Below are 22,439 nucleotides of genomic sequence, written 5' to 3' on the forward strand. Positions count from 1 at the left end.
AATCCTTCCAAATTCTGAGTGTTGTAAAGATAGGAGCCGAGCAAATTTAAACCAGGAGCCATTTGCTACACTTTACTCAAGAAACCAAACTTTTATCACTGAGGTTTGAGTTTGTCCTGCTCCATGAAGGAACAAAAGCAAAGGAATTGTCTAGTCTTCCATCATCACCCCACTTAAAATTGTGGCTTTATTTATAAAGCTTTGCCAGGGGCAATGAATGCTCTCCTGGAAAGAGAAATTGCCTGAAAGGGAGAAGCTGAGAGCTGAGATGGTGCAGCCAAGGCTCTCTTGAAATACCCGTGTGTTTAGGTGCTTAACACTAAAGCTGTGTCTTGTCTTGAGAGAAAGCCCGGCTGAGCTGTGCCTTGGCTTGATGTGCTGTTGTGTATCCAGCTGATGAAGAGGGCAGGCGGTTCCCTAGCATTTCCAGCACACTCCCCCCCCACCTTCTGGCTGCCCCCTCAGCAAGTTGCTGACAGGTTTCCCTGCTGTGAAAATGGAGAGGATCAACACAATGCAAACATATTTCAAGTATTTTAGAATTGCAAGCCTCAAGGGAACATGCAGGTTCTTGAAACTTGCTCTTGTGAAATTGTGACATTTTGTAGGTTCTTGTACCTGTTATGCTGCCCAGACCCGTGCTGGAAGGGATTTCACAGGCAGTTAGCACACTGCCCTTGCCTGCTGCACCTTCAGGGGTTGATAGTAACTCCTATCCCTTCTATCTCCATAGTTCCTTTATTGCTATATGAGACTGCATCTATTAGAGGCTGCAATGTGCAAACATGACAATAGCAAATAAGGAAACCCTGTGCTTGAAGTGTGTGTTGTGACTATCCTGTGGAAACCTTTTCAACCTGATTTTGAAGCTTGGAAAATTAAGGACTGCAGATTCATGGAATTATCATAGAATGGTTTGGGTTGGAAGGGACTTTAAAGTTTATGGACATCCAACACCTTTGCATGGGCATGGGCAACTCCCACTAGACAAGGTTGCTCAAAGCCCAACCCACCTTGACTTTGAACACTCCTAGGGAGATGGCCACCACAAGTTCCCTAGGCAACCTGTGCCAGTGTCTCACCACCTTCAGACTAAAGAATGTCTTCCTGATGTCTAACATAAATCTTCCCTCTTCCAGTTTAAAGCCATTGTTTTTGATGTCTTGAACTGAGCCTACAGCATGCAGAGGTTGGTAGAACTGGCTCAACCATAAGGATGACTTTTTGGCAGAGAAGCTGCAGCAGATTTTATATGGCAGGTTTGCTGGGCCCATTATCATGAGTTGCTGTCACTCAGCTGTGTACTGCACGCATACGTCTCACATTGGCTCTGTTGACTAGGGATCTGGTTGTTTCTGGACCTGACCCGTGTCCTACAGAGTCAGAGATGTTAGGAGTACATCCTGAATTTGAAAATGCTTCATCCAAATAATCGTGGTATTCCTCACCCCTGGAAGTATGTGTAACTACTCTGTTTCCAGGGTACCTCACACTGAAGAGACATCCTTAATTATTGGCAGGATCTAAACAACAGCATGTATTACTCTGAGCCCTGAACAAAAACCAGCAGAAAAAAAAAAAAAAAAATTAATTGTGGTGAGGATTCACTGTAAAGTACTCCTCATGCACAGCTCACCCACTGCTAGGCTCAGAGCCACTCCTTAGGAAGCATTGGTTCCCCACTGCCTGCCCTGTGCAGAAGCACCTTTACTGAGCCTTTGTTCTCTCCCATTCAACTAATTAGCTTCCACAATGGGAAGCAAATTGAATCAGTCTTGTATTCATCTTGGTTCCCCCATCTGATCCCTACACATGTAGGGACACATGTACCTCTGCTGCCTTCTTCTCTGCTCCCTTTCCCAGTCTCCCCAATCCTTTTACTGATTCCCTGCTGTGCACCAGCTCCGCTCAGGAGTGGAAGAATCCAGCACAAAATCTCCTGGCTTTCCAAGGAGCAAGGATTCCTTCAAATAGCACTCATAGCTGTATCCTTCCAGCCCCTGCAGCTGAGAGTACACATTTTCCATTCTCACTTGGCTTCTCCTTCAATAATAACCTGCAGCAGATGTTTGATGTTTCACTCAGTACTCACTAGAATGCACATTGTTATAATTTCCATTAGTGAATCCCTGACACTTTCAAAGTTTTTGTTTCATGTATTTTAATAATCAGCAGACATTCAACACAGTTCAAATTTTAATCTCTCAGAGGCTGTTCAAAATCTGTACCAAAACATGGATTTTATCTTTCTGAGAAAAAGTCATTAGACTGACCATGCAGCCTACTGAAGGGTTGCTGTGGCTGCAAAGTTGTTTCATACAAAACCTGCAGAGAATAATGCTGGCAGAGCTTTGGTCAGAGACACTCCAGGATATTACTCCAGAACCGTCTAGCAGGAATCTAGTCAATGCTGAGGAAGGACATAGCCATATGACTGAGTTTTCTAGCCCTGTTTTTAGCAGCTGAGACTTGAAGTCTACTGCAATTCAGTAGAATGCAAACAAATATTAACAGAGGAGTTGCTGCAGCCATGATGGGCCACAGACTCAAGAGAAACTGGGTTTGAATAGAAAAATTTCTTTTTATTAGAGCATACAATGTTTCTTAGAAAAAAAGATTGGTTTGGGGATGAGAGACCCTTTATGAGCATAGTGGTGACAGGAAGCATCACAACCCAACAAAACATCAGAAGTACAATAAAGGAGCCCGTTGATCCCTTCTCTTTTTCCCCTGTGGGGTTTCTCTGCTCTCACCCCCATTATTCTACAAGTCTGATCAAGAAGGCTTCTGGCCCCTGTCTCTGAGACTGTCCATCAACTCAACTCTCAGCTGATTCCTACTCATGAAGATGAAGGCAGGGAGGAAGTCCCAAGGACATGCTAGAAGCAAATGGAAGCATGTACTAAGGTGCAAGAGCTTGTGCCTTTCCCCAGTCTTGGTTCCTTGAAGTGCTAGTTCACCCTTTAATAGCAAAGAAGCCAACAATCCTACATCCTCCCTACTCAAGCTTTGATCAGAGGCTGCTGTAAGGAAATGTCCACTGCATGGTAAGATGCAAGGGCAAGGGTGGTACAGAGAAACTCCTAAAGTGAAACTACAGGTTGTCAGGAATGGAGCTGAAAAGAGGCCTTCAGTGAGGCAAAGGGACTTCTAGACACAGACACACCTTTTATCTGATTTTTCTTCTGATTGCCACCTCTGCTGGAGCAAGGATGGGTAGAGGAGGAAAAGTTACGTGGCTGGGCAGTGGATGGCATGGCAAAGACGTGTCAAGGAGGGCTTCAGAAGGCTCTTTAAGACTGACTACTACGTATGTGCTATGTATGTGTCCATGTGTGTTCATCAGGATAAGCTCCTTTTTTTCTTTCTACTAGAAATGTATAATCCATTCCAAAGGAAAATAGTTCTCTCTGCTTTTTCTTGTCTGTCCTTATATCCGCAACTGTGTTTTGTCCTCCTTCAAAGTGCTTAGCTTGATAGTCTGCAGCACATGGATCGTAGGCAACATTAACTTTATCCTGATCAGGCATGCATAAAATTACTTTTCCTGCATTTAATAATAATAATGATGATGATAATAATTATGATAATCAGTAAATATTCAGTGTATCTCAAAACCTTAACAACTACTTCCTTGCTTAATACATTGAGGTGGTTTAAATTTAAATAATAATATTATTTTCTTATAAAAACACCAGTTCTTGTCTCCCCCACCCACCAAATATTTGCTTGAACTTCTATAATGAGGAAATGATGTATGTTCATATAATAATTTTCTCAGTAAAAGCTATGTATTTGAATAAGGATTTGATTTCCTTGAATAAGAAAACGGTCATAAGGCTTCAAAGTCCATTGCAATGGAAAGGATTAAAAGAAACTCAGTTATGTGAGTTTCTGAATACTCTTTTTCCCACAGAGTTTCAGCACAGCAGGTACCCTGACTCAGTGCTCCTGAGTCATTTCAACAGCTGCCCTTTCCACTGTCAACCCCACTAGCTGCTTCCCCTGGACTCACACACATTCAATATTTGAGCATTTCCTTCTACAAAGTGGAAGTTGACTGAGTTGTAGGAAGCAAAACATGATCTTCAGCGTAAGGGTTTATTTTGGTTCTAAGTACATAAGAAAAGCATGAAGTACTGCTAAAAGCATCATTTGTAGTCAGGAAGCAATATTCAGGTGTCTTTGTGGGTCTTTTCTATACATATTATGAACATACAGGAAGACATTCAGTTTGAGTTTGTCATTTCCTTGAGAGATGGCAAAGGACAACGCACTTTTACTTCTCAGTTTTTATTAGGTCCTGTGCACTTCTAAAAAAATAATGTGTTCTATTGTCTTAATGGTTCCGAGGAGGCACAAATCTGTCTGAGAAACAGAAAGACATGAGTGAAGCTGCCGATAAATCTTATGTAAAATCCTGCTTCTCAGGGTGTTTTCTTCCTCAGTCCTTGTAATTTGCTTCTGCCAGTCTCAGCTGTGGGAACTCAGCAGTTAAGGTGGCTTATTTTCACACCTTTATAAAAGTCACAATTAAAAACAGTAGGACCTCTGCCATGGGGGTGGCAGGGAGGACTGGCATGCAGCAAAAGTAGTTGTTCTTTTCCTCTAAAAGGTGAAGTCACCAATTATTCTAGTCCCTTCACACAAAGCCTCATTTGCTCAGTAAGTTTTAATTACTATACTTAAACCTCAGTTTCTTTTTTCTTTTTGTCCTAACTACCTGCAGTAGATAAGTTGCATTCTAAAGTATTCCACGTGAGTGGGCAGGACTGACTCCTTATAAAGGCTAAAAATATTTGCTCTCTTAATGCCATGGTAGGTTCTATCCATAAGAGGATTAATTAAACCATGGCTGTGAATATACAGATATCGTGGTTACCAACTGCAGAGCACATACACACTCTCTCTCACAAAGGCAGCAGAGTGAAATGAATTAATGCCTCCAGAGAACTGTGTGACAATCTACCAGCAAACTTCTCTGTCCAGGCCATGTTTGACTGACTCCAAAGCAGGAGCCAGGAACCTCATCCCAATTTTGTGTCCTTTCAAGCAGGATTGAATCCTAGCACACAGGAGAGAGTTCTTCAGAAACCAAGTTGAAGTATGTGTAGGATTTCAGAAATGAGGTGCTGAGAAAAGCAAAAAGGCTTAGACACCTAACTGTCTGCACCTGCTGTGGACACAACCACCCTGCCTTGGATTTAGGGGCTGAAACCTACTTCTTCTTCAGCACATCATCACAGAGATAATCTACCAGCTGCTAGTGGTTGAGTAGTCTCCAACCTTGCCCACAGTCAACAGTGGTGTTACCACTGCTACTGGTGGGTTCTGCTGTCATCCAGACTGACAACCAAGATACTGTACTTTTTTATATTATTGAACAAAAGTTTGTGAACATTGAGCACCACCAAGGATACACAGCACATGTTCAGCAAGTACAAAGTTGTGCTTAACATGACTCAGAGAAAAAAAGCTACTAGATTAGTGACTTACCTCCCAGCTGCTACCTACTCTAGAAGATAGGAACAGTGCCAAGAGATCAGGGGAAGGAGAAAGGAAGGAGAAGGAAAGATAGGCTTTTGTCTACTACACAAATAGCAACAGATCTTAAATTGAAACACATTTCAAGAAGAAGCTTCCTGTCTTTAGCTCTAGGCAGAGCAAGAAGCTAATTCTGATTTTTTTGTGTCTCTGAAGCATTGCTGGCATTAGGAAATGCACATGCCTTGCCCCTCTTGAAAGATACCTACAGCTCCTACTGGTTTGCCATGACATACTGGATCTGAGAGCTGCCTTCCAAGGCTTTGGCACCAGCTAGGGTTTCTCATTTCTCAACAGGTCAGTGGTGAAACAGCATAGAGAGCTTTGACATTTAAAGGTTTAAGTTACGTTATGATGTGGGGGAGGCCCTAAAGAGCATGAACCATCTGCGTTTGATTCTCACATACCACTGTGAAGTTTAGAACATGTCTACATAATATGAGGCTGACTTCTCAGAAGAGTAAATTAACCCTTAGCTAATTTACCAACATACCTTTTCTGTGTTTGTTTGCTCACCATCACTAAAAACAATGCAATCTCAAGCAGTTTTTATAGGAAGTCAGTGGTGAACATTTTCTCCCATAATTTAGAGGTTACTATGTCTATATGGCAAGGTGAGTATACCTACAGCCCAGGCTGTGCTATCTCAGTATCTGTATAGCACAGCCCCTCCCATTCAAAGGCCAGCCTGAGTTCAGGCACCTGACATAATGCATCAGTCTTTACCTCATGGGACAGGACACTGAGCTTTCTCGGGGACCTATAAGCAAACTGTCTGCTTGATGCCAACCACACAATATCACTACAAGATCTGATGTGGTAGGAAGAGGGGGACACCGGCTGGGCATAATCTATCTGATTCACTTGGATAACTTGTCCTGCTGTAGTCCACTGAGTTCTTGTATACCTCAAAGGGCTTACGCACAGCACTAGGGAGTTTGATGCAGATCACCACTGGCTTTTACTGTGCTGTCCTTGACAGTGTCCAAAACAGCTGGTGTTGCGCTAGTGCAGCTGAGCTTAACCTCAGCAGCATTGTTGGCACACTGGAGACAGCTAAGCAAATGGATTTTATGTTAGTTAGTTAGTTTCTGTTTAGACTGGGAATATATTTTCAGTTAATCCAAGACAGGTAAGAGAAAAAAGAAGTTAAATTCTTATAAAGCAATTTAGCCACCTGCTTTTCACCTCTGGGTCTCATTTTATGACAAATAAAAAGGGGAGGAAACTGAAACATGTCCCTATCTTTTTAGTCAATGCCTATTCTGTTGCTCTCTGTATAAGTGGTGTGCATGTTTATAGGTTGCAGCTAATTGCATGAAACTATCAGACCACGCAGAGCTTTATCGTATAAGACAGCAGGACAATGTCAAAACACTTCAGCACAGAGTACAAAAAAAGAATGAGAGGAGAGGCTGGTAATCTCAATAAAAAACAGGTAAGAGTAAAACTATGTCCTGGACTATTACACAAAGAATACTAATTGTAGTTTTATAAAGTAAGCATAAGTTCTATCTTGCCTGTTCACATAAAACAGGCAATGCCCATGTGTTAATCATAAAAATGCTTTATAAGGAGGTAAAGTCTTTCCATTCCCATTCACAGCTGATACACCCATAGACCAAGCTAGCCCCTTCTGCACAACATCTGTCAGTAGTCCTTCTGTAATGGCTTGTCCACTATAGTTTCTAAACGCAGGATTTATTGCTTTTTCCAGAATGTATTTCTTGAAATGTGATCCATGCATTTCTAACAGTCTGAAAATAAAAATTCTGTCTTCGAAATAGTTGGGGTTTTATTGGGGGTGGCGGGGGGAGGGTGTTGTTCTATTTTAAAACAAAGTGGTGATCTGTCTGTATTTTTCCTAAAAGATTGTGCAGGGACAAGGTCAAAAACTAAAATAGCCAGTGAAACCTTAGTTAGTGCAGTAGCAGCAGATACATGTGATGGCAGGAGGGTCATTTCATCTTAGTTCAGAATCTTTACAGCTCTACATCTGATCAGTAATTTCTACAATTAAGGGAAAGGAACAGACATCTCTGGGGCATAATTCTGCTCATCTAGTGAAGCCATTTATATTTAGTCAGTAGAGCTGAGGTTTAGTTTACCCTAGAGTTAAAACCAGGCCTGGTTTTAATCAGACTCAAAGATCTCAATTTCTTAGTTTTGTGCTTCAGTCTGCTAGCTACCCTGGGCTGATAAATTATCCTGACCCCAGGAAACTCTTCTGAATTTGACAAATCAATATTTTCAAATTAAAAAAGAAATAATACTGTGCAAAAAAACTCCCAATCCAGTAAAAAACCCTGTTCTTCAACAGACAGCCAGGACACTTGGCTACATGTGTATAAGTCCAGAGCATCACTTGGACCTCTGTGCACCTTCCTTGTTGCTTCTTCAAGAGCCAGAAATGCCAGGTAAACTTAGTGATGCTTAACTGAGACAAATGTGAATGACACACTGGAAGAAGCAAATATCAAGATGTATGTGCCCCAGTGTATTCTCACATAATCATGTGCCTCACCCACAGACCACTGCAGGTGCATCCCATACCTTGCCTCTGATGCATATCTCCCAAGATTGCCAGCACAGCATGAGACCCCCATGAACAGAAGCCCTCTCCAAAGCAATCACAATTATGTACCTGGTCACAGCTGGGAGGCCTGTAAAAACAGCCTTTCTCACAGTATCCTGGCAACTCCAGATGGAGTCTTCTTATGTGGGAGAGAACAGAGGTAGGAGGGCGAGGATGTGTGGTTGTTTGAAAATATTTGTATAAATATGATTGCTTCAAGTTTGTTTGTACAAGTCACACAAATGGCACAAGGACAAATTGCTTTGTATATTTTTTCCAGTGGTTTTTGTATTTGGTTTTGTATTAAAATGTATAGGTTTTTTGACCAAGGTCACAGCAGAATAAATAACAGTTAAAGGCAAAAAGGATACAAGATAATTGCTTTCCTCTTGTTCTATTCTTATACTCAAATCCCAGTTGCATTGCTCTTATCTACTGCTATATCTGCCTGTTATTACTGGGCATTAGTAGCAATGGCAAAATAGTCAAAGGCTTTTTGTGATATAGTGGTAAGCAGAAGTGTTGAACAAGCACAATATCCTTGATAAAATTCTCAGAGGAGGGGAATGTTCTCTGCAGTTGGTAAAGCATGTGCTTTTTTGTTAAGTAAAATGGAATTTCACTTCTGGTTTAATCTCATTACAGAATTCTTGCACTTTAATCCATTTTTGACAGGGTAACTTACAAAATACACTGCTTTTGTCACCAAATTAATGTATAAACAATGACATCTGAAAATTTACATCACTGCATATGAAAGGTAAGGTGTAGTGCACAGACCATCGCTAGTTCTAGTCTAAATTGTTGCACTGATGGTTATTTAGTAGGAGAAAAGAAGAACAAACATCTCCACAACATGATCATATTTAAAACCTGTTGTGGTTTTATAGAAGTGTTCTCCTTAATCAGGAAAACTTCCTCTTGTTTTAGGATCCGAGATTGTAGAAATGACCAAGAGACAAAACCACAGGGATATGATAAATCACATAAGCTACTCTGCTTGTGAGGCCACACCTCAAGCACTGTGTTCAGGTTCTGGTCCCCTCACTGCAAGAAGGGTATCAAGGTGCTGGAGGGAGTCCAGAGAAGGGCAAGGAAGCTGGTGAAGGGTCTGAAAAACAAATCTTATGAGGAACACTTGAGGGAACTGTGTTTCTTATAACCTTATAACCTTATAACTCTCTTCAGCTACCTTAAAGGAGGTTGTAGTGAGTTAGGGGCTGGTTTCTTCTTCCAAAAAACAAGTTATATGATAAGAGGAAATGGACTCAAGTTGTGCCAGAGGAGGTTTAGATTGGGTATCAGAACAAATTTCTTTACTGAAAGGGTCATCAAGCATTGGAACAGGCTGTCCAGGGAAGTGGTGGAGTCACCATCCCTGGAGGTATTTAAAAGATGTGCAGATATGGTGCTTAGGAACATGGTTTAGCAGTAGACTTGGCAGTGCTGAAATAATGGTTGGACATTATGATCTTAAAGGTCTTTTCCAACCAAAGCTATTTTATTATTCTATGATTCTATAAGTGATTATGTGAACAACGTTGAAATGTTAATAGCAGCTTCTCTCTAATTGATAATTGGAATTAGCAAGGGTGTACACAGCAGCACACACGTCAGCTTTCCAATTAGGAACAAAACAAAAATCATTAAATAAGGAAGGGATAATATATTTGCTCAAGTATGGTTTAGCTTTTTGTTCCTCTGGGATCTCTATGGGTTTTTCTTTCAGCTCAGACTACATGTCCTACGATACATTCTCTTAGAAGGAGGCAGTAGTACATTATAGAAGGTAGAGAAGCATCTGAAATGTCAGAAAAGGACACAGAAGAAAGAGGAGCATTATACAAGGGATTCCCATCTTTCCTGAAGCAATTGCAATAGTATATACAAATGGAAACGCTTCAAGCTTTTCTTGGGTGTTCTGATTTTGAATCGTCTGCCGAAAAAGAATGCCTAAATTTTCCATTTAAAGAAGATAATTATCTAGAAAATTTGATGCATTTGAAATATATATACATATTCCTCCATCAAAAAAGTATGTACTCAAACAAGGTCTTCAGTAGGTCCACTAGCCAAAGAATTTGTGTCAGTTTAAAAGAACTCTGGATTTAGCCTCCTTTCTGAAAAACAGATCTCAGTTGAATTGTGTGTGCTTGCTCCACACATATGAGAGGTCTACACATCTGACAACATTGCAGAATTTATCCAGGGAAGTTCAGCTTTTTGTCTTCCATAAGAATTCCCACATCTTCCCACATGTCCTGTTAGGCACACTAAAGCAAGGGACTCAATTAAATACTTTATATTATATTCTGAGAAAACTTGTAGCCTTGTTCACTCACTGACCTCTATATGAACTTATTTTAAAAGTAACAAATAAAATCTGACCCCAGTGAGTAAGAAGCTCTGACTTGAGCATTGATCTTCTGCTCAGAGGGAGAGATACCTCCAGAGACTGGCATAGGCCCTGCATTTGTCTCTCCTTTCTGCTGACACGCAGAATCAGAAGGATGTCCACTACATGAAAAAACACAACCCAGAGTTAGCTACTCATAGAGTAAAGGGCATTATATGAATGCTCCATGCATGGTAGACCTATGCATAGATGGGAAAAAGCCACTGGTATGACACTTGAATGATGTAAGAATACCAATATTATATGACTATTTTTTCCACAGGAGGAGTTGATAAATTGATGAAAATTCAGTCTTGAAATGCTTACGTAATTTTTATCTAGAACTGTTTGCATTGAATAAATTACTAATACAAGTAATTTTCTCTGATATCCTCCTAGAATGCAAAAAGTCCTGTGCCAGTTTATGCTGCATATTTTTAGGACATGCTTAAGCTAAATATAGAGTATTTATAGAACACAACTCTAACAGCAACTGATGCAAAAACTAGTGTTAACCTAGAAGGTCACACTGTTCCTTCTGGACTTAAAAACAAACAAACAAAAATAAAGCAAACTTCTGCTTTCTAGAAGTAAATAAGCCACAACAGAACAGAAAAATCTATGTAAACTATGATCTCATGACTTGTAGCTTCATATGATGGCTACAACTAGTAAGGCTGGAGCTCAGTATGAGGCAGTTTTGTCTTACTCTCTTCTTAGAGTGTTTCAGTGCTCTAGCTTGATCCTGTAGCTGAAGTAAGGTTTTAATCAAATAATTTTTTTCTCTGAATTCCTAATACTATTTACAGTTGAAAAGTGCCTACCAGTATCTCAGTACGTTAGATCAGAGTGGGATGTGGTTTTTCCCTTCCCTGGGGATTTTTGACATTTCAGAAATTTCTTCTGTATTAGAATAAAAAAGAGAAAGTAAAAAAAAAAGTCTCAAATCACAAATTTGATTTTTAAAAAGTAATATTAACTGAACCTTTTCCATAATAACTATTTTCACATTAAAATTTTCAAATATTTTTTAATTGATTAACTTTTGTTTTCCAAGAAACAAGACAGTTTCAAAATGTGACCAAAAAAAAAATAATCAAACAGTGGGGGCTGGAGGTCAAGAAGAATGGTTTAAGAATTTTTTTCAAATAAAGGAGAACCTTATTCTAAAGTACCCTTTGCATAGTTTCAAGAAAAGGATGTTTTTAGGAAATGCATTTCCTCAGAGAAAATGCCTGACCCTATCTAAAATGTATATAATTTCTGGAGCACAAATCTAATGCTATGTGTACTACACTGGCCAAGAGGAGACAAGAACAACTATTTCTTTTACTTCAGAAAAAAAAAAAAAAAAAAAAAAAAAAAAACAGAATTCTGTTTTTAAGATTAAAATATTATAGCTGAAAATTAGCTTGCACTCTTTCTTCAGGGTGAGTTTCAGTTCTCTTTCAGAAGAGCATCTTGAAAGAGTAAGAATTACCAAATAATCCATAATGAGTACAATGGCTGGCACTGGCAAGGATTATTTTAAGAGTCTGTTTCACAGATGGCAGACAGAGGAGCTGGGCAAGATGCTTTTGAACTCTTCTGAGGTCAACAGCTGCTATTTAGGCTGCCTTTCCTTAACTAAGAGGGACGTACACCTAGTAGAAGCCAGCCTAATTGCAGAGATAATGAATAAAACTGGCCGGATAAACTTTTCATAAAGTGCAGTTCCCATATTCTGGCAATTCACAGTCTTTTAATTAGATGCACCTTTCAATTTGTGTAAAGCTTTTACTGAAATCTTATTAGTGTAAGAAGCTAATCAACTCTTATAGCTATACTCACTGAGAGAGTTTTCCCTTTAAACAGTTTACAGTGAAATCATCTGCCAAGCTACAAGTCTTGCCTGGCAGCACGTGTTCCAGTCAATGCAGAAAAAGATAAGAAGTCATCTCTACACTCGGTGGTGTGGTGGCCAATACCACTTCTAGTTTGAGCAATGCAGTGTTTCTCTCCATTCTAAAAGAGCACTGGAAAATTGTTTAAAATTATTTTTATAATTTCTTATTTATTTATTGAAAACTGACGAGCTGGCTGGGTCAAGGAGTTTTGCTGAACAGAGCGGAATCCAGTTGGTGGCCAGTCACAAGTGGGGTTCCTTAGGGGTCCGTGTTGGGGCTGGTTCTCTTTAACATCTTTATCAATTATCTGGATGAGGGGATTGAGTGAATCCTCAGTAGGTTTGCAGATGACAACAAGTTGATCTTCCTGAGGGTAGGAAGGCCCTACAGAGGTACTTGGACAGGCCGGATCAACAGGTTGAGGAGAATTGTATGATGTTCAACAAGGCCAAGAATTGGGCCAAGAAGCCCAACAGCATCCTGGCTTGTATCAGGAATAGTGTGGTGAGCAGGACAGGAGTAGTGACTGTGTCCCTGTACTCAGAGCTAGTGAGGTTGCACCCTGAGTGCTGTGTTCAGTTTGGGGCCCCTCACTACAAGAAGGACATAGAGGTGCTCGAGCAAGTCCAGAGAAACGCAACAAAGCTGTTGAAGGGTCCATAGAACAAGTTGTATGAGGAGTGTCTGGGGGAACTGGGATTGTTTAGCCTGGAGAAAAGGAGGCTGAGGGGAGACTTTATCACTTCCTACAACAATTTGAAGAGATGTTGTAAAGAGGTGGAGGTTTGTCTCTTCTCCCAAGTAGCGAAACAAGAGAAAACAGCCTCAAGTTGTGCCAGAGTAGGTTTAGGTTGGATATTAGGGAAAATTTCTTTACTGAAATTGTTAAAATCATAGAATCATTAAAGTTGGAAAAGATCTCCAGGATCATCAAGTCCAACTGTCAACACAACACCACAATGCCCACTAAACCATGTTATGAAGTGTCACGTGTTTTTTTAACACCTCCAGGTATGATGACTCCACCATCCCCCTGAACAGGCAGTTCCAATGCTCAATAACTCTTCCAGTAAATATTTTTTTCCTAAATTGTCAGGCATTGGAACAGGCTGCTCAGAGAAATGGTGGAGCCACCATCCCTGGAGCTACTTAAAAGATGTGCAGATGTAGTGCTTAGGAACATGGTGTAGTGGTAGACTTGGCTGTGCTGGATTAACAGTTGGACTTCATGATCTGAAAGGTCTTTTCCAACCATTTCCAACTGTTTCAAAAGGATCATAGGATTGTATGAAAAAGGCAACACTCCCCAGTTAAAATGAATGCTACACTATTACTAAGAATGATGAATGAACCAACTTGAGGGCAATAATTAACCAATTAAGAGAATAATTATGTATTATTCTTCCCACTTACTAGATGGGAGAGATAGAGAAAAGAAGACATTAAAAAAAGACTATGTCTTTTCCTAGGGTAGTATTTTAGTAATTTTGGGAAATAGAAAAACAAGGCTATTTTTGGTTTTGCATCCAGAGATAGGTACACGCATAACTGAGTTGTTATTCTGTATTATCTTTGTGGCATAACCCTTTCACTCTTGACTTTGGGGAGCCTTGATAACAGTAACAGCAGCAGTAAAGCCTGAGCATCTGAATGCTTTAATTCAAGTCGCTCCCAGTGACAGGATTTTGTTTTCATTCCAAACAGTTTCTGTTTCTGCTAAAAGGTTCAGGAGACAGCAAAATGCAGCTAACCACCTCATAAAACAGATTCTGTCAGACAGCTACAGCTGCTTTAAAAAACTGAGACAGTAGTATGATTGTTTGAATGAAAAAAACAAACAAGCAAACAAAAAACAAGCAAAAGAAACCAAACCAAACCAAAAAATCCACAACCCACAACACACGATCTGACTCCAAGAGTTTTTATTACAATTCTGAGATTTGGGCTGGCTCACTTCCTTAACTTTTAATTTTTAATTTTCATCTCAATGCAAATTTAAACTGTTTTAAAGTCAGTTTTTGATGAGCAGAGCACACTCAATCATAGAGTGGTGCAGTCCAGGAATGCAGTATTCTCATTGCTGCCTGTGACAATCTTTCCCTGGAAAATTAAGAGGTGCTTTTAAGTTGATCATGCCCTGTAAAGTAGCACTGTTTGTCACATTTTAATACAAAACTATCAATATAGTGTTTAGATTACCATTATGCACACAAAGGAAAATGCCCTTCTTCAGAGAAGAAGAAAAAAAAGCAAAAAAAAAAAAAAAAGCAAAACATTTATATGAAATACTTCACACTAATTTTTAGTTTCTCAGCAGACCATCTAGCAGAAATAATCTCTCCTGTATGTGACAGATACTGATGTGTTCTCATTATAATAGTGCCATTTCTAATAATTACTTCTAACATAACTCGTACAATCTTTTTCATTAACACATGTGCTGAGGAACATATGTCTTCTCCCTTTTTTGTAACTTGTATTTTCTACTTTGATTTAGTCACTTAAGTTTCCCTCTGGACATACTGAGAGTTCAGGCTCAATTCTCCAAAGCCTTAACCTTTGGTAGAATAAGAAAGGCAACATGCTGTCTGTTCTCACAGGCAGGGAGGCCTAACACCAGATACAAGCTACAGAGGATCAAAGCTCTTTGCTCTCATACTCCTTCCTTTTTGAGGTAAGATAACTCAATTAACTCCAAGCTTCTAGGAAGAACTAAGGAGAAAAAGAGACTTCTTCATCAGGGTTTTAAGCTTTATTACTAAGAATCTGTGAAGAATGATGCATTCCAGAGTTCATTATTACACTTCCATGCTTTGAAAACAAATTATACTTTTCCTTGCCATTGCCTAGTTTAGAATTGATTCATTTCCAAAGCTGATGTTACTAAAACAAAGAATAGTGTGTCTCACTAGTGGCAAATTCAAGTCATAGCCATGTCATATCACAGATATTATATTTTGAAAGCAGACACTGAGTAATTTAGTTCCTCCTCTTGCAGAAGTTTTTTTGATGAATGCATGAAGAAAAGTATATTGCCTCTATCCATTTTCTTGGGAGGCTATGGGGGGAAGGGTGAGGAAGAGATTAATTCATCTAGGCATCAATATCAACAATTGTTTTTCAGATAAATGTTTCCAAAAGGAAAAAAAAACAAGAAAGCACTGTTGCTTCAGAGTTGGTTTGCAGCTCTTTTGTGTGTAGAAGAATGGCACTGAGCATTCCTCAGAGAGCTGCTAAAAGCCATCAGAAGGTCCTGGAAATGTGACAGCTGAGCTGGAGAGCCCCAGTACCAGCCAGGGTTATGAAACAACCAGCAGGCTGGTATGTACAACATCTTCAACTCTTCAAAGCTTGAAATAGGCTCCACTGAATGCCAGCCCTCCCAAATGACTGCATTACAAAACCTGCTGAGGAAGCGCCAGGAGTACTCAAACTGCATCCCAGAGGTATTCAGACACATCTTATTGCATATTTTTAGCTGTCACGCATGGCAGCAGCTATTGCTTTTGTAGTACAGTAAATACCACTGTCTCCTCTATACAGGGAAGTAAACTTTAAAGTTTAGGTTAGTACAGTGGAAAAAGTGAGTGATTTACTTAGTGTGGGTTGTTTTTTTGTAGTTTCATAGAGTAGAATCTGCTATAGAACCAAATGTATTAGTCTTTATCCAGTCAGTATCTCAGCAGTCAGCTTTGCATGAAATGAAGGGTAGCAAGAATTTCACTATGCAACCACTTTAAAACCCAAAGGTTGACCAGGAGGCCTCATCTCTGTGGCCAAACTAAACAGACTAATGTGGCGATGTCTAGCAACAGATTTAGGTGCTCTGTTAACATATACATCTTTCTTCCTCCTACTCTTCTCACAAGAAGCATGGATCGTATTGGTTTCTGCTTTGCTATTCATGCAGCAGACCCAAATCTTCACTTTCACAGAACTCAAAAAGGTTGTGTAATGGAAGAAAAAACCTCTTTCTATAACGAATGAATGATTACAGCATACATAATTGTGCCAAAGTGCATCCAACGTAGCTTTAATTGAGATACTGCTCCCACTGAAGTAGTAACTGCATAGGCTAACTGCTTAAGTATCTTCCCACATCTCAAAGGAGCATGATTTGCAAGAAAAAAAAGTATAAGACCAACTGACGTAGGTGGAAGGAGCAGAGAAGGTTCTGAACAGGACACAGTAGTTTCATAAGGGCCAGGTATGCATTGTGAGGCTGGTATTAACATAGCCACATCATGCTGTTGATACTTTAAGTGGCTAGAAAGTTCTCTCTAGTACATGTATGACATCTTCCACTGCACTTAAAACACTCTCTTGCCCTCAAGCACAAACACCTTAATATCTTGCCTTCAAGCCATTCATGACAAGGCATAAGTAACAGGGGAAGAAGTAAGAATAAAGAAATTGAATATGAAAAAGCTGTAGAGAATATCCACAAAACACCTTTTTTGAACTAGATGTTATGAGTAGGTGTTTATAGAAAAGCTGTCAGGAATTTATTTTATAGCATTTTGTAGGACTGCCAACTTTGCACACCAAAATCTATATTTAGTCACAATCAGTTTGCACTGGAATAAAGGCTTCAATAAGTCACAGTAATTAAACATGTACTCACTTACTTATGACCCTTGTTCTATGTTGGGACTTATTTTGTTGAAAATGAGGTTCAGTCCATGTGATTTCCTTTGTTGTGTAATGTAGAATACATTCCTATATTCAGATTCAAATACTGCATGGAATATTACAATAGGTAATGAAAACACTGTCCGAAAAGAAGATTTAGTTCTATTTCACTTTGCTGCTCAAAGAAGAGAACCTTTTAGTACAAGTAAAATGTGGTGGAGGCTCCATCCCTAGAAACATTCAAGTTCAGGCTCGACCAGGCTTTGAGCAACCTAGTCAAAAAGGTCCCAAGGTCCCTGTACTCTGGAAGAGGGCTGGACTAGATGACCTTTAAAGCGCTCTTCCAACCCCACTCATTCTATGATTTCATGATTCTAAAACAAGGACTACAAGTTATATGTTAAAACTATAATAGGGAGGGAAACAAAGTTATATAAGAACATTGGAAATGTACAAAACAAGTGAGTACTAAAACATTTCTTTGTAGGCACATGACTGAAAAGTAGAACCTCATGGTTACCTGACAGCACAGCCTGACTTCCCAAGAATTTGGACAGTATGCCCACTTTTATTACAGTCAAGATAACTGGCAACCACCATGATGTTTCTTTTTAAATCCACACAAGGCTCCTTTTTTTTTTTTTTTTTTAATGTGGAAATTTGTTGACAGCTCCCCTATCATAATGCATAAACATTTGACATAGGGCAGGCTTATTCAGTATCATGGTAATGTTTTAGGACCCTCAGGTCTACAATAGGAATTTGTAAGCACCTATTAGATATAGGGATGACCTAGCTATTTAAGCAGCATTTTAAGTGCTCAGATACCCACATAAACCAAGTGCCAATTAACATGTCTCATGATCACTGAATTAGTCTTGTATTTTCTCTTCAGATTTTGAGACTAGAGGGAAAGTAATTTGTTATTAACTGCTTCCATTTCAAGTTGTTTTTATATCGGTTTATTACAATAATGCTGCACCAAAATATGACATGTTTGTGTTTTGTTATACGAAAGAGTAAGTGATGAGCTTAGATGTTCTACTTCCTAGGAAAACAAATGAACACACAATAATATAATCTCTAAGAATAGCATCTATTCAGTTTTCATTATTGTTATTTCTTCTCATTTCTTCATTTGAATAAAACCAAAACTATGGCATTATTTTAACCTTTATTTGAAATAAAAAATATACTATATTCTTGGAGCTTCTTACTTGATAACTTTCAACATTCAAAAAATGAGAGATTACTTTATCAGACTGGTCTGCCAGAAGTGCTAGAATCTTGAAAAGTCTCCCAAAACTCTGGATATATTGGACAGCACATAAAACCAGCCCTTTACTGCCAATGGGGACTTTGGGTTTGCAAGTCTCTGTACCTACTGGAATATAATGTTTTGATTGTAGTTTGTAATGCGTTTAGTGATCCAAAGCAAAATGAAGTGAATGGAAGGACTCCCAGTGGTTATAGTGAGCTTCGAATGAGCATTTTTTTCCTGCATAGATTGCTCCCTGGGGAAGTAGTATGCATTCATTAAGCACTGAGCATTAAAATGACAAAATATGAATGCTATGAAACTGTGTAAAATACAGTTGCTATCAGTTACTTGACTTGAAGTATCCACAAATGTTTTGGTTTAGGCAACTAAAAATGATTCACTTTGTTGGACTGTTGTCGCTAAGGTTTGGTTTATGTAAGTGTTTTACAAAGAAAGCAATCTGAAAAATACCCTATTACTAGCACAGCAGAGAACTCATTATTCTTTCAAAGGCTTCTTTTGAAAATGCTTTGAAACTTTTGATTCTGTTGATTCAAGGAAAGGAAAGCTGTTTACAAATAAATAGTATAGCAAGAATACTCGTTCAATATTCCTAAGAACTGTTTTCTTATAATTATCAACAATTCTGCACTACTATATGTGGATATTCTCCCCTCTACTCCCCCAGCTTATGCACAGCTGTAACCATACAATATGTAGAGGCTTATTCTATGGTTCTGTGTCCCTAATGATGCCCAGGTGTTCCTTAATTAATACATACCTTGATTAATACATGTTCCTTGATTAATACATACTGCTATTTTTGTGCTGTGGGAGGGATACTTCCAGAAAATGTTGGATTGAAACATACTGATTGTTGAATAGGTGTACAATAGGTTACATTGGATTCCTGATTTATGTACCATAGAGTTTCTCTGCATAGGTGAAGTCCAGCAAATCCTTGATGTGAGGGAGTTTCAGGTTCATTGCACAGGACTGGCCTAGAAAGCTCTAGAGGGTTTCATCATGAATATATGGCCGTGCTGATTACCCATCTGTCAACCAGGATTTCTCATCAGCCAGCCAATTGGCAAGATCTACTGGTGTAGCTGGGTGCACAAACATTTATCTAGCCAAAGTCTCTAATTGGAAAATGATGACACAACCAGAGAGATCTGAACATAGAGTGTCAGATGTGGGTAAGTCCTATAGGCATGAATGTGTAGGAAGGGAAATTTATTTAATGGAGTGCTGTGTGCAGCTCTGGAGCCCTCATCACAGCAAAGACAAGGAGCTGTTGGAGAGAGTCCAGAGAAGGGCCACAAAGCTGAACAAAGGGCTGGAGCAGCTCTGCTTTGAAGACAGGCTGAGAGAGTTGGGGCTGTTCAGCCTGGAGAAGAGAAGGCTCCAGGGAGACCTTATAGCACCTTCCAGTACCTGAAGGGGCTACAGGAAAGCTGGGGAGGGACTTTTTACAAGGGCATGTAGTTATATGACAAGGGGTAAGAGTTTTAAACTGAAAGAGGGTAGATTTAGGTTAGACATCAGGAAGAATTTCTTTACCATGAGGGTAGTAAGGCACTAGAACAGGTTGCCCAGGGAGGTTGTGGAAGCCCCCTTCCTAGAACAGTGGCTTTGCTGGGATGCAATCTCTCTGATGGTTTATGATTACCTTTTGTAACAAAGGAATCAAGTTTGTAGAAGAAAAAGGGGGGAAAAAAAATAATAAAATTATTTCTTTATTGCTATGTTGCTGAAAGTGGAACCCTACTCCTATTTTTAACAAGAATTTCAAAATACTACAAAGGTAATAATTGCATGGAAATATTACAAAATTTGCCAAATAAATATATTTATATTTCATTTGGAAAAAGCTTTCTAGATATTTCTCTTACATGCAGTAAAAATGAGCCTCAGCTGGAATGAACTTAATTCTTTCATTTCCTTTTATTGTCATTCCAGCAATTTCAACCTTATTTTTTAATTTTCAATAACTGAATGCCTAATTTCTATGTTGCTGTGACCTTCAATTATTAAATCTGTGGATTGAAATTAATAGTACCTGTGAATATGGAAAAGAGGAGTTTTAAGCAAACAGAACTCTCTCATGTAATCTTATACCAGTGCTGAGAACAATATTTAGGTTCTAAACAGTACCACTTTCATCATTAAGATAGTAGCTTGGAAACTGAAAAACACAAACTAGAAATCTCATCACAATTGTTTGCCTTTTTTATGTAAAATATTTATTCTTTTTAAAGTTGGTGAGTTTTGATGCCTTGTTTTTACTTGCAATAAAGCTCTACTGTAATAGAGAACAGTGAGAAGAAATTCTTGGCATGAGACAGTGGGTAAACTAAAGGTAAAGCTAAGTTGTTCAAATATGTGTTATTAAGGATAGGACACAAAGAAGGATGAGGCAAAAAATATCTTTTGTATTCAAATCTAGGCTGCTTCCATAAAGCAAAGTTGCATCTGTTTTTTCAGTGTTCTTGCAAAAATAACCCCCTGTCTTGTCTTATTCTGTTATATATTCATGCTTGGAGCAATTTTTGAATGGATGTTTTATTGACAGTCTAACTTCCTGTGCTTTAGCAATATGTAGACAGGACTTTGCAAAACATTATTTTTGAAGACTTATTTTGAGACTTTGGATGTAACATTAATTTGATTCCATTGTTTTTATATTTTTATTTCTAAATGCATTTCAGCTGGACAGACGTTATTAAGAAATACAGTTTTGGTATTAAGTTACAGATGAGGTTTAAAAATAGATAGGTGCCTGCCACAGCAAGAAAATCTTCCTTCTCCTTCATGTGAGGAATCACACAGAGGTGATATGAGACCTGCAATGCTACACAGAGCTTTCAAGCTACATTTGCACACAAAACCTGTTTTGAAGCACTTTGGTTTTGGTCATTCCTGTGTTTGTTTGGGTACTTGAGTCATCCAAGGTGGGAGTCAGCTGGCAAGTACGCTTGCATTTACTTAGAATCACATTTTAATTCAAACAGCACACTTTCAAAAGCCCCTGTGAGGATTAACTCACTTATATAGAGACCAAAGCTGTAAAAAACAGCTCAGCTGAACTGCATGGTGGATTTCCAACAACCAGGTGTAGACTGACTGAAATAAGTGTGCTGGGCCCTGTACTGAGGTGTTTTTCTTTAGTGCCTATCTTCTGGCAAAGGAATACAGCAGAAAACACCAGGAGAGGATGGAGTAGAGCCAGAGTATCACTGTTCTCTGATAGCTGCAGAGATAAATCTGTTTAATCCTGACGCTGGATAAGAACCTCATTGATAATCAAACAGCCACAGTCAACATATTCTGCATATTCCCATTTCTTCCACTCAGCAGAAGCCCAGAAAATTATCCAGTGAATACTTTTCTACTCAAACAAAGCAGAATACAGGAGGGAGAAACATTTCAGCTGAATCAAAGGCATATGACGAAAAGTCTTTCTCAAGTGTTATAATTTTGGACATGCTAACACTGCAGAGCTTCTTAACAAGGTATGTTTGCCCAGTTGGAAATATGGGTGTAAACCTCCAGTACTGACCATCTCTAATTCTGAAGCCAGTTAATTTGGGAGAAACTTGAAATATATAAGCATGGAATTGTGTTGTACCATGTAGACACAGTCTTAGGTGATCCAAACTTGCTATCTGCACAGCCTGTATGCTCCTTGTCAAGACTGCCTCTTTGCTGACTTCCTTATCAGGGTGTTCACTTGGTAATACTGACTGAATTGGCTGAACAAATGTTTAAGGAGTTACCCATTTCAAATTCTGAGTTAATATATTAAAAGCTTTCAGTTTGTACAGAAAATAATACATATCTCCAGGTGTACAAGTGAAGCTGAACCAATTGTTGTAGTCACCAGATTTTCAAGTGATACTTTACCAACAGAAGAGTAACACAATCTGTGCAGATTTTGCAGTTGCCCTGTATATGATCCATTTGAACAAATTACTGTATTTGGAAGGAGACTAAATAGGATATTGAGGGTAAAGTAGAACAAAATACAACATGTTTTTTGGAATGTATTGTGATCTGTACAAACAGTCAAAATTTGTGCTTTCACTGCTGCTAGAGCAATTTTTTGATACTGGTCCCTGTAATGCTGGACTGCTGTAAAGAGTC

At 39.0% G+C, this 22,439-nt stretch overlaps 1 protein-coding gene across 2 annotated transcripts in view; it reads right to left on the reverse strand.

Annotated features, from left to right (window-relative positions):
- The window catches only part of GLRA2 (glycine receptor, alpha 2), a 131,706-nt gene that overhangs the window by 58,333 nt on the left and 50,934 nt on the right, over positions 1 to 22,439 (reverse strand). The gene's annotated exons all lie outside the window — the stretch shown is intronic.

Source organism: Chaetura pelagica, unplaced genomic scaffold (genome assembly GCF_000747805.2).
Source record: "Chaetura pelagica isolate M959 unplaced genomic scaffold, ChaPel_1.0 scaffold722, whole genome shotgun sequence".
In the NCBI taxonomy this organism is placed as follows: Eukaryota; Metazoa; Chordata; class Aves; order Apodiformes; family Apodidae; genus Chaetura; species Chaetura pelagica.